Below are 12,231 nucleotides of genomic sequence, written 5' to 3'. Positions count from 1 at the left end.
CACATTTCTATCGTCTTTTGTTGATTTCCTGTGACTGGTCAAAAGTGCACCATGACTTTATGGACACACTGTAGATTTGTCAAAGGGCATGGGGCAAAGGCCACTACAAGGTAACTTCTGTTTGTGTTTGGGAGTGGCACCACATTCCTCAAAATTGTCTGCACTCTAAGCCAGTTGTGCTTTATCAGCATCCAGCTACAGGAGAGATGTGAGCTGGATTACAGAGTAGGCAAGTCCTTCTTCCTCCTTTAGGCCTGGATTCTTCTTAAGAAAAATGGTGGCTGAGTAGCCATTTTATCTATCAAAAAGTATGTCTAGATGGATAATCTTGAGTTTGCATGGGTCTTGTAAGGTATTTTTCTCCACCGAGGAAGAAGGAAAGGCATAGCCACTAAGTGTGGATAAGAAAAAGCTTTATGTAGTACAGCACATCCCGTCCAACGAGGTTCTTTGGTCCAGGGACAGGGGCCAGAGAAGTCGCATGGAGGAAACCGCATGGGGGAAATTTAAAGGGTCGTTAAGGCAGTCGAGCTAATATGACGTGGTGAAATTTCATTGGCTGGCAGACAGTCGCTCTTCTCCAAAGGACTCCTGGAAAGTTTTTTTTGGCGCACATGGGTGTGGGCGGTTCTAGCCAAAATTCCTGGGTCTGGTTCCTCATGTGACCTTCCCCCATTGCCAACCAACCTCACATTCTGACCTTTTATGTTAGATAGGGGCACTGCTATTCGTCTGGCTACTTCCTGCTGGTTAGGGGCATCATGGGGAGGGGATGTCAGAAGGTGGTGGCTTTGGGAGGAGTTGCGGATATGGGTGTAGGAACCTCTGTTTGACCATGACTCAAGAGACCTCGCAGATGCGGTCCTGTAAGAATTTTTAAAAGAGGAGTAAATATGCTGATAATTAGAAGAAGATTTAGAATAGGAGTAGCCCAGGTGAGGATGGGTGGCTGCTATTAGAAGCCAAGCAGGTTGTAGGAGGAGAGATTCCTGTGCAGTTTCTCTTGCAGGCAGCTGAGGACATTAATATTTTCTTCCGTTGGGGCAGTCTCAGTGAACAGCATTGTTCCTGCTTTAGCTCACTCTGGTGGCAGGTTCCCAGTGGGAGGGACAGGAGCAACAGGGGGATCTGCAGGGCCCAACCTTTTGGTGAGCTGGAGATGGGTAGGGCCCAGTGGTTCCGACTGCCAGCGGTCCTGCATGGGGGCAAGTTTGAGGCAAGAGACATGGTTAGAAATGAGGGTAGTATTGATTATAGGGTAGCCATTGGTAGGGAGGAAGATGTTGTCAGCTGGATAGTGGTTTCGAGACTTTGTAGAATGTCCTGACCCAGGAGGGGTACAGAGCATGATGGCATAACTAAGAAGCAGTGCAAAAAGGGAATTCTGGCCAAACTGCATGTCAGGGTGGCGTATGAAGAAGAAAAGAAGGGGTCCCATCCACTCTCATAACCAAGACCTGTGAGAGAACTAGAGGTCTAGAGTGTGAAGGTAAAACAGTGAAGGTAGCTCCCCTGTCCACAAGAAATGAGATGGACTTACCCGCTACCTGCAGCATTACCCGGGGCTCAGTGAGGGTGATGGGGGTCTTAGAGTCCCGGCCATGTCAGTCATCCATGAGGTCAAGGAGTTCTAGTGATGGGCCTGCCTGGCTGGCTTGTCCTCTCATTTGGGTGGCTTGTCCTCTGTGTGGAGGCGCTGAGAAAGAGCCCATTGCTCAAAAGGGGCAATTGCTCCACCAGTGACCGGGCTGCTTGCAGTCAGAGCAGGGCTCAGTGGGCAGCCACGGGCAGGGGCACTTTCGGGACCAGTTACCCTGCTTGCCACAGTTAAAGCAAATTCCTGGTGGGGTTTCTCTTTGTGGCCCAGACTTGTGTCGGGCACCTTCTATGCCTTGCACCTATTGCTCTGCCGGTCTCAGGGCTCCCACAAGAGTCTGGGTTTGGAGCATTACCTTCTGCGGCATGCGGGCATGGCAAACAGCCTCAGCCTTTTCCTACTAGCTGCAACCATTAAAAACTTTAAATGCAACTGACCAGGCAGTTGCACAGTGGATAGAGCGTTGGACTGGGATGCAGAAGGACCCAGGTTCAAGACTCCGAGGTTGCCAACTTGAGCATGGGCCGATCTGGTTTGAGCAAAAAGCTTACCAGCTTGGACCCAATATTGCTGGCTCAAGTAAGGGGTTACTCAGTCTGCTGAAGGCCCGCCATCAAAGCACAACATTGATGAGAAAGCAATCAATGAACAACTAAGGTGTCACAACGTGCAATGAAAAAAACTGATTGATGCTTCTCATCTCTCCGTTCCTGTCTATCTATCCCTGTCTATCCCTCTCTCTGACTCTCTCTCTCTGTCCCTGTAAATAAATAAATAAATAAATAAATAAATAAAAAGATGTTTCTATTTAAAACAAAAACAAAAAAAAACTTTAAATGCCATGTTCACAGGTCTTGGATACAGGTTTGGGGGTTGAGAATAAAAGGAGGGGGCTCCCAGGGAGCCCAGCACCCAGATCCAGCTGGAAACACTGGAGCCAGAGGCAGGACAGGGCCAGGCCTTCCTGCAAGAAGATCGGGGTTGGGCCGTGAGGTCAGGAGCCCTGAAAACCGGCATGAGGGCCAATGCCTGGTGGAGGAGGGTCTGATGGAGAAGGGGCTTAAGAACAGAGTGGAGAAAAAAAGGGCCCCTGGCCGGAAGGGGAGGAGAAAGAGGGACTGGTATTTGCAGGTGAATGAGAAACAAGATTCTCAAAGGGAGGGGAGGAGCCCAATAGGATGGAGGGAGCCATGCAGGAGGGGAAGAGAGTTGGGGGTCAGCAGAGAAGGAAAGATTAGAAGTGGAGGGTTTACCGGAGTTTTCTCTGGCCAGAAGAAGGGCCTGCGTGTAGAACAGGCAACACAGAGATTAGGATGGGAACGCAAATAACTTGAAGCCCTGAATGTAAGGGATCTCCAACAAGTTCCCAGTTCTTTTGGCAATAGTTAAGTTGGTGAGGATGTTAAAATTGAAAGTCCCTTCAGGAGGCCACCTGATTTGATTATCCAGTGGGTTCTGTGGCCTGGCTACAGTGGAGAAGAAGAGCAGTTTCTTCTTCTTTAGGGAGAAAGAGATTTTGGATAAAGCACTCCAGGAGTGTTTTTGAATCAGGTTAAGATTCCTGTGCCTCTATGGCCTCCCTCAGTTCTCAGAGTGGTCAGAGATGAGAACTGGCATCCCGCAACTCAAGCTCTGGCCACTGGACAGTTTGGTAGAGTGGATGTGCCCGGAACATATCCATGGGCACACACACACTTGGAATGGATAAGAGATCCCTGACGCAGCTGCGATTACAGACAGGGGGTCTCCGCAAAAAGAACTGAGGGGAAGCTGGAGGCAGGGGACTTACCACACCATGTGCCAAAGTAGGTGGGAGGTCAGAGGTCCTGGTTCTTCCTTGGAAGGGAATGGGAGAGGAGCTTCCCCAGCAGGCTTCAACTCCTCCCAGGTTTTGGCACCAAATGTATGGTATTTTTCCCCATTGCGGAAGAAGGAGGGCATAGCCATGAAGTGTGGATAAGCAAAAGCTTTATGTAGTACAGCACATCCTGTCTGACAATGTTCTCTGGTCTGGGGGCCAGGGGCCAGAGAAGTTACATGGGGGAATCTGCGTGGGGGAAATTTAAAGAGATCGTTTAGGGTGGTCGAACTAATGTGACATGGCAAAATTTCATTGGCTGGCAGACAGTTGCTCATTTCCAAAGGACTCCTGGGAAGTTTCTTTTGGTGTGCATGGGTGTGGGCAATTCTAGCCAAAGTTCCCGGGTCTGGATTCTCATGTGACCTTCCCCCATTGCCCACTGACCTCACAGGTCTTATATTCTGCATTGGGCGCCACATTTTATTTTTATTTTTTTGGTATTTTTTTTGTATTTTTCTGAAGCTGGAAATGGGGAGGCAGTCAGACAGACTCCTACATTCACCTGACCGGGATCCACACGGCATGCCCACCAGGGGGCAATGCTCAGCCCATCTGAGGCCTTGCTCTGTTGCAACCAGAGCCATTCTAGCGCCTGAGGCAGAGGCCACAGAGCCATCCTTAGCACCCGGGCCAACTTTGCTCCAATGGAGCCTTGGCTGTGGTAGGGGAAGAGAGAGACAGAGAGGAAGGAGAGGGGGAGGGGTGGAGAAGCAGATGGGCACTTCTCCTGTGTGCCCTGGCCGGGAATCGAACCTGGGATTCCTGCATGCCAGGCCGACGCTCTACCACTCAGCCAACTGGCCAGGGCCACATTTTATTTAACTTATTTACTTCTATATTTTATGTCTGTTCTCAGTTATTTGTAACTCTTAGAAAAATCTCATTTTTGACTGGGCTCACACTTAGAGGGAGAAGCTGTCAGAGAGGACAGCCTACGTCTCTCAACAATCTGTTCCTGGCATTTTCTTTCAGCCTCCTTCATTCTCTTAGCCAAAATTTTAATATCTTCTGTAGTCTCTTATTTTCCTCAGTATGCTGTTTCTTCACAGCAATACACTGATGTTTGTGTTGCAGAACACGTGGGATCACAAGATGCTAAATCTTGGGTGCTTTGGTCCTAGGTTTCTTATCTTCTTTGTTTAGAGGCTTTCTCACAATGTATTGGCAGACATTATCTTTATTAGAGATTAAAAAGTTTGCAAGAGCCTGACCAGGTGGTGGCACAGTGGATAGAGCATTGGACTGGGATGCAGAAAACCCAGGTTCAAGACCCCAAGGTTGCCAGCTTGAGTGCGGACTCATCTGGTTTGAGCAAAAGCTCACCAGCTTGGACCCAAAGTCGCTGGCTCGAGCTAGGGGTTACTTGGTCTGCTGAAGGCCTGCGGTCAAGGCACATATGGGAAAGCAATCAATGAACAACTAAGGTGTCGCAATGCGCAACGAAAACCTAATGATTGATGCTTCTCATCTCTTCGTTCCTGTCTGTCTGTCCCTGTCTATCCCTCTCTCTGACTCTCTCTATGTCTCTGTGAAAAAAAAAAAAAAAAAAGTTTTCAAGACCCTGGCCAGTTAGCTCAGTTAAAATGTCATCCCAATATGCCAAGGTTGTGGGTTTGATGCTTGGTCAAGGCATATATTATAGAAGAATCAACCAATAAATGGATAAATAAGTGGAACAATAATTCTATGTTTCTCTCTCCTTTCATCTCTAAAATCAATAAAAATAAAAAGTGTTGGTTCTACTAGCTCCTTAGGGCCGCTGTTCACGAAGCACAGCAGTGTCAATGAGACCAGGAATATCTGTCTTCCTGCCTTCTCCAATGACCAGCTTCAGAACACTGAGACTGGCATCCACAATGCAACCCCAAACAGTTTGCACTTTCTCTCTCCAATCATCCTTGGTCTATAACGGGAATGCCTCTCTCTTACTCAGTAGCAGGCAGACAAGGTCATGAGTCAAGACACTCTGCTTCTCGGGAAAACCTAGTTTGTCATTCCCACCACTGATTCAAACCACATAACCCTCTGTTCTTTACCCAGAACATCACAGCAACTTCTGTGGCCATACATGTCTCATAAAAAGGACTAATTTTGCGTTCATCATCCACTTTAATGAGCTTCTGGCAGCCAGTGGCTGGGAAAGAGATTTCAGCTTCATCCTGAAGCAGCTGACCACCTCTAAAGTGCCCTGAAAAAGGCTGGGCACCACAGTTTTAAAAAGATATAGACACATTAGGATCTCTTCAGTGGAAAAGACAACAGTGATAGAAAGACCATTATCTTCTGAGAAATGATGAAATGTTTAAAGAAATTAGTCAACAAGTACTTGATAACCATCTTCAAATCCTGAATATCTTATATGTGGAAAAGATATGTGTTGCCCTATATAGTCCTAAATTAAAAGAGGCAGATTTTAATCTGCTAAAGAGGCAGATTTGGTTCAATGTAAAGTAGGCTTTTAAAAATGGACATAAAAAAAAGAGAAAGAATGGACCTTAGGAGATAGTCACTTCTTAAACCCTGAAGGCAACTGAAGAAATTACCCAAACAGTTAAAGCAGGGGATCATCAAAAAATGACCAGAAAGCTGATGCAACAAGATGACTTTAAGTGGTTCCTTCTAACTGTGAGATTCTATGATTTAAACCTTTCACGTTCATGTGTTGTGTTCATACTGGATTAAGCAAAATTTCCCCCTAAGGTCCCATGCTTTATTGTTTCTCCTATGCCCCTGGGGCCTAGTTTTTGTGCTGTGCTTATTTCAAAGGTACACTGAAATCAAATTTAAAGTTGATGGAGTTCAAATAGTAATAGAGGGAGACCTATTTGTAATCTCTATTTCCCAAACTACACAAGCCTGTAAGTAAAGTGACAAGAGCCACTATAAAGGAGTATCCCTTGAAGTCCCATACTTTAGGACTTGAGTTAGCTCAGGGGAGGTAGGTCTAAAAACGCTTTGTCTCACAGACTCTGTGTTTTCAAAATCTTATATCTCCTCTGACTCAAGCCAGACCCAGGAACTCAGACTATCTCCCTTAGGGTGAATTTTTCACCAAGAAAATCTCTAGTTAGAGATAAAACAGATGGTTAAAAGGCCCATTCCTAGTCATTTTACAGACTTGCTTTGACACGGAAATTCTGGAAGACACACATTGCAAGCTCAAATTGGAATCTTTTCAAGTCATATCTTACATTAAACATCTATTACATTCCTAGCACCAAGAAAAGTGAAACAGAGTAGTTGTCAGTGCTTTGACTTATTGGCTCTGGAGGCTTCCTAGCTTCCTTTTGCTGTTGATGTTAGACACTTTCAATACTGCACAACTGTGACATTTAAAGAGTGTGCTCCAGAATGCAACTAAATGAAAAATTCAAACAGCATGGACGTTCAGATGCTCCATATCAAGAGAAAAGGTGGGAGAAATGAGGAACATAATAAACCTAAGCAGGATAATAATAATAAACACTTGTATAGCAGATGGTATGTGCCAGGCACTGTCCTATGCTTTTCATATTCATTTACTTATTTAATCTCAAAATCTACCTCATAAGATTATTATATATTATCCTCATATTACAGATGAACAGATGAGGAAACCAAGAAAGGTTAAGTAACTTGCTCAGGATCACCAAGCTTTACTAGAGCCAGGATCGAAATCCAGAGGGATTGGCTCTAGAATCCATGTTTTCCACCACCATGTTCTACTTCATGATTGCCATTAAATTGTTGGTGGGGGGGGGGGGGGTTGTTTTGTTTTGTTTTACTGAGAGGAGCAGGGGCAGAGAGACTCCCGAATGCGCCCCTACCGGATCCACCCGGCAAACCCACTGGGGGTGATGCTCTGACCATCTAGGGCCATTGCTCCGTTGCTCAGCAAACAAGCCATTTTTTTTTTTAGTGCCTAAGGCAGAGGCCACAGAGCCAACCTCAGTGCCCAAAGCCAGCTCACTGGAACCAATCAAGCTATGACTGCAGAAGGGGAAGAGAGAGAGAAGGATAAGGGAAGGAGGAGGAGTGGAGAAGCAGATGGACGCATCTCCTGTGTGTCCTGACTGGAATCAAACCCGGGACTTCCACATGCCAGGCACACACTCTCCTGCTGAGCCAATCGGCCAGGGCCACTATTGAATTGTTCTTTTTCAGGATTTGACTGATCTGGAAAGAATGCCCTTTGCCCTTAAAAAATCAAGAATTGCATGGACAAGCAGCAGTTCCCAACAAGCTCTCCCTAAAGCTCTTTGGCTCTTCAGAGGACCCTAATACACACACACACACAAACTGATCTCTGGAGCCAATGAGTACTGGTATCCTACAGAATTCTGTGCGTGTGTGTGTGTGTGTGTGTGTTTAAATGATGACACCAATTTCTGATTATGCAATAATGAAAAGTTTAGGTTGATATCATATTTATTCCAGGAAATGAAAGAATTTCTCTTACCTCAAGACAATTGATGGCCATCAGTATTGGTTTGATTTCCAAATACCTCTGTATTAATATAACTTAAATTCTATTTATGTAGATAAGGCCTACCTAACTCCCTACTAGTCATGAGGTAGGATATTCTGGCAGTCTGGGTATTAGTCTGATGGAAAAAATTGTAAGGAATTTAGCAAGGATCTGCCCTGGAGAAGATGAATTAGATACACACATACAGGAAAAATAAACGCAGCTTAAGCATAGAATCAGAAAGCCTAGAGTCCAACTCACTGCAACAACTGTGGGTTTTATTGTTGTTATTTTTAAATATTTTTAGGTACTCTCCCAGAATTCCTCAGTTTATTCTACAGAAATGATACATCACTTATTCCTCATGTGTGTAGGTGTAAAGCCAGAAGCCAGGGCCACCATCACAGCTGCCTGGTCCATGCAGGTTCACATTGGATTCGAACAGTCGGTAAAGAAACAACGGAGCCACAAACTGGTGGGCCATAGTCTTTAATTCTAGCTTGCACCCGGCGGGCAAGTAAAAACACACACTGGGCTCCAAAACCCACTCACATTCAGTGCTCACAAAACCACTGACTTATCCGAGTTTCCTAGAATCAAAGGTTTCTAGCTCACCAGCCTTATACTCCTCAGTTCCCCATCTCCTTCCTTCTCCAACGTCAAACTGCACAAACTGGCCTCTCACTCAACACTCTGCCATCTTGGCTGCTTCTCCTGGCCACATGGCCTCTTTCTCCTCTCTGCTCTGCTCCCTCTGCTCTCTCATGCTAATCATCCCAGGAACCAAGAGAGCAAGCTCCCGTTCTGCCCCCATTTTATAGTGTAGATTCAAAACCTTTAATCCGATATACAAAATAGGGAAGTCTCCAATACAAAGTCACTTCTCTGAGGCATGATTGGATTGTACCACCCCACATCAAAAAGGGTGGGAAAGGCTTAATCCCAAAACCAAGCCCCAGGCTACAATGATCCTGTCTGCCCCCAACACACATTAATATCACCTGGGCAACAGCCTCCTCCTGGGCAGCGTAATCTTTAACAAAGTGAGCATAATACATTTTATCTGCCCAACACCACCCCTCCCCCTCTCCTTCCTCTCTGTCCCTCTCTTCCCCTCCCACAGCCAAGGCTCCATTGGAGCAAAGTTGGCCCGGGTGCTGAGGATGGCTCTGTGGCCTCTGCCTCAGGCGCTAGAATGGCTCTGGTTGCAACAGAGTGACGCCCCAGATGGGCAGAGCATCACCCCCTGGTGGGCGTGCCGGGTAATCCCAGTCAGGCGCATGCGGGAGTCTGTCTGACTGCCTCCCCGTTTCCAACTTCAGAAAAATACCAAAAAAATTTAAAAAAAATAAAATAAAATAAAAATCTTAACCTTTAGTGACAACCAAACTGGCTCTCCTTTTATCCCCGCTTCCCTTTTTCCTCAAAGTCTGATTAAAAGGAGTCCTCAGTGAGTATCTTCAGGCATTAGCCATGTGTAGACCAACCAGCTTCCGGTTTATGGCTGGAGCAGGGCATGCTGTCCTTCTCAGGGTCAACTTACAAGGGTTGGTGGGGTCAGTCTCCACTCTCCATGAAGGTGTCTCTGCTGGATCTGTGGGCTTCAACTGGCTATGGTGAGTCCAGGCGGATATGCCTTCTACCTTGACAGCAGTGGGAGTGGTCAGAATCATGGTGTGTGGACCCGACCATGCGGGAGTCTGTCCTTGGGTGATATACTTCTTTACCCAGACTGAGTCCCCAGGCTGAAAAGGATGTACCAGATGTATGGCCAGTAGCCAGGGCTACCATCACAGCAGCCTGGCCCATGCAGGTTCGCATTGGATTCGGACAGCCAATAAAGAAACAATGAATGGAGCCAAAAACTGGTGGGCCATCACCTTTAATCCTAGCTTGCACCCGGCGGGCAAGTAAAAACACACACTGGGCTCCAAAACCCACTCACATTCAGTGCTCACAACGCTACTGACTTATCCGAGTTTCCTAGAATCAAAGGTATCTAGCTCACCAGACTTATTCACCTCTGTTCCCCATCTCCTTCCTTCTCCCTGCACAAACTCTGCACAAACTGGCTTCTCACTCAACACTCCACCATCTTGGCTGCTTCTCCTGGCCTCCTCCACGTGGCCTTTCTTTGCTCTCTGCTGTCTCCTCTAATGCTAATCTCATGAACCAAGAGAGCAAGCTCCTGTTCTGCCCCCATTTTATAGTATAGATTCATAACCTTTAATCCAATATACAAAATAGGGAAGTTTCTAATACAAAGTCACTTATCTGGGGCATGATGGGATTGTACCCCCCCCCCCCACATCAAAACGGGTGGGAAAGGCTTAATCCTAAAACCAAGCTTCAGACTACAAGGATCCTGCCTGCCCACAACCCACAGAGACACACATTAATATCACCTGGACAATGGCCTCCACGTGGGCAGTGCCTTCTTTAACAAAGTGAGCATAATACATTTTATCTGCACAACACCAGATCTCTTGGATGTGCTGGAAGTGCCTCTCGGACAGTCTTTTGAACAGCCTACTAAGTAATTTGCAGACCCTGCAAGTACTTAAGGAAGGAGTGGTTATGTTTCCTTTATAATTTGATTTATGCATTCTATTTGTCCTGAACCTTTGGGGCCTGTAGGCACAATGTAACTTCAAATTAGTTTCTAATTAATACTGGGTTCCCTTCCTACTAACTGTGAGATTTGGGGCACAAATGCAGGCCTAACATTAGAATGGGCAAGCTTAAATCTGGAAAGAATTCCACACAGCAACTTTCTAACAACTGTCACTGTGGCCCCACTTCCAGTAGGAAAAGCTTCTATTCATCTGTCGATTATTTCATTAAAGTCTATTTTTAAATGTTTACTTGGGAAAGTTCCTGTTTCCCTGTTTGTTTTTTTCCCCACAATTTCCTTAATGCTTAGTATTTACTTGGACATAAACTAAACACTCAGATATTATGCGTTCTGTAATAGATTCTAAGTCTGGCCTTTTTAAATTATTCCTTTCCTACTGGCAAAATTTTTTTTTTCTAATTGGTTGCAAATAAACCTTTAGTAACAAAGGTTCTAGTAAAAATTACTAAAATTTCCCCCAAACCCCACTGGTTTTAGGTAGATTCTTCAGCTGTTTGGTTTTTCTTAAGTTTAGGGAGTCTCCCTTCTTTTGGTGTCCTGGTCAGTGGATGAAAGCCACTATCTCAAGGGAGCAGGCACTTGCATTGTTGGGGTGAGGGTTTGAGCCTCACCTTTGTTGGTTCTTAAGCCTTCTCTTTATGGCCCCTCTTCAACTGTGCCTGTCGTTCCTTCTTTCAGGAATCTTACCTGTCATTGACTAACCAGCCATCTTGGGAGCCAGGCAGAGTTATGTGATTGAGGGGGGAGCAATGTCACTTTTGAAATGCTTAGTTTTATTCATTTATTTTTAGCAGCTGATGATGGAACTTTTTTAAAAAATTTATAATACATTTCTAATTTCTAGAGCTGATTGCTATGTAAAGGCTAAATTGACTTCTCTAATCCTGTCTAACAGATCCTAAAGTATCTTCTCTGATCCCCATCTGTTCCCCATCTCCTTCCTTCTCCCTGCACAAACTCTGCACAAACTGGCTAACAGAAACTGGTGGAAAGTGTCCAAAATTTCCTCACTTGCTTGGGAGCTAGAATCTCACTTAAGCTAAGCAACTAGAAAGATTTTCTTGAGGTGGTCTCAATTGTTCTAAGTGGGCAATGTATGTACAGTTCAGATTCTAACAGTCCTGTTAGGGCTTGAGGCTTCCCTGATAAAGGGGATTCTGAGTTTTCTAATTCTAGATAATTCTAGAGGTCACTTGGAATAAAAGAATTTAAATTATTTTTTATTACATTTATGTCTTACATTCTAACGATTTAGTTACAAACACCAATTTGAATGGCGAATAAATTTTATATTTTACTTAATCAAAAATTTCTTTTACATTTTAAGAAAATATACCTTACTTATGCGGTAATTTTACTGTCTAGGCTAATCAATACTAATATTTTTTACTCTAGATTTGGTGACCTAACACTGAACAATACTGCTCCAAAAATGATAATAAACTAAACATTACATAAAATGGCATTATTAATAATGAATACATATGCCCTAATACGCAAACCAAGATTTCAACATCACAGGGCTATGAAACAGTATATAAAAAGGAGAATTAACAAAAGGTTCTTGAAATAACATACATTTCTAACATGGAAAATATTTTTTATACAACAAGGGATCCTTGGTACAAAAAGGAAGTCTTTGGATTTGGCAGGCTATACAATTCTATATGCCTTATTATTAGTACAATTTT

General features: G+C 44.8%; 1 pseudogene; it reads right to left on the bottom strand.

Annotated features, from left to right (window-relative positions):
• Positions 1–4,338: 4,338 nt before the first annotated feature.
• On the bottom strand, positions 4,339–9,578 carry LOC136329920 (small ribosomal subunit protein eS6-like; annotated as a pseudogene).
• Between the last annotated feature and the right edge of the window lie 2,653 nt (positions 9,579–12,231).

Source organism: Saccopteryx bilineata, chromosome 3 (genome assembly GCF_036850765.1).
Source record: "Saccopteryx bilineata isolate mSacBil1 chromosome 3, mSacBil1_pri_phased_curated, whole genome shotgun sequence".
Classification (NCBI taxonomy): domain Eukaryota; kingdom Metazoa; phylum Chordata; class Mammalia; order Chiroptera; family Emballonuridae; genus Saccopteryx; species Saccopteryx bilineata.
This window is presented reverse-complemented; position numbering and strand designations above follow the sequence as displayed.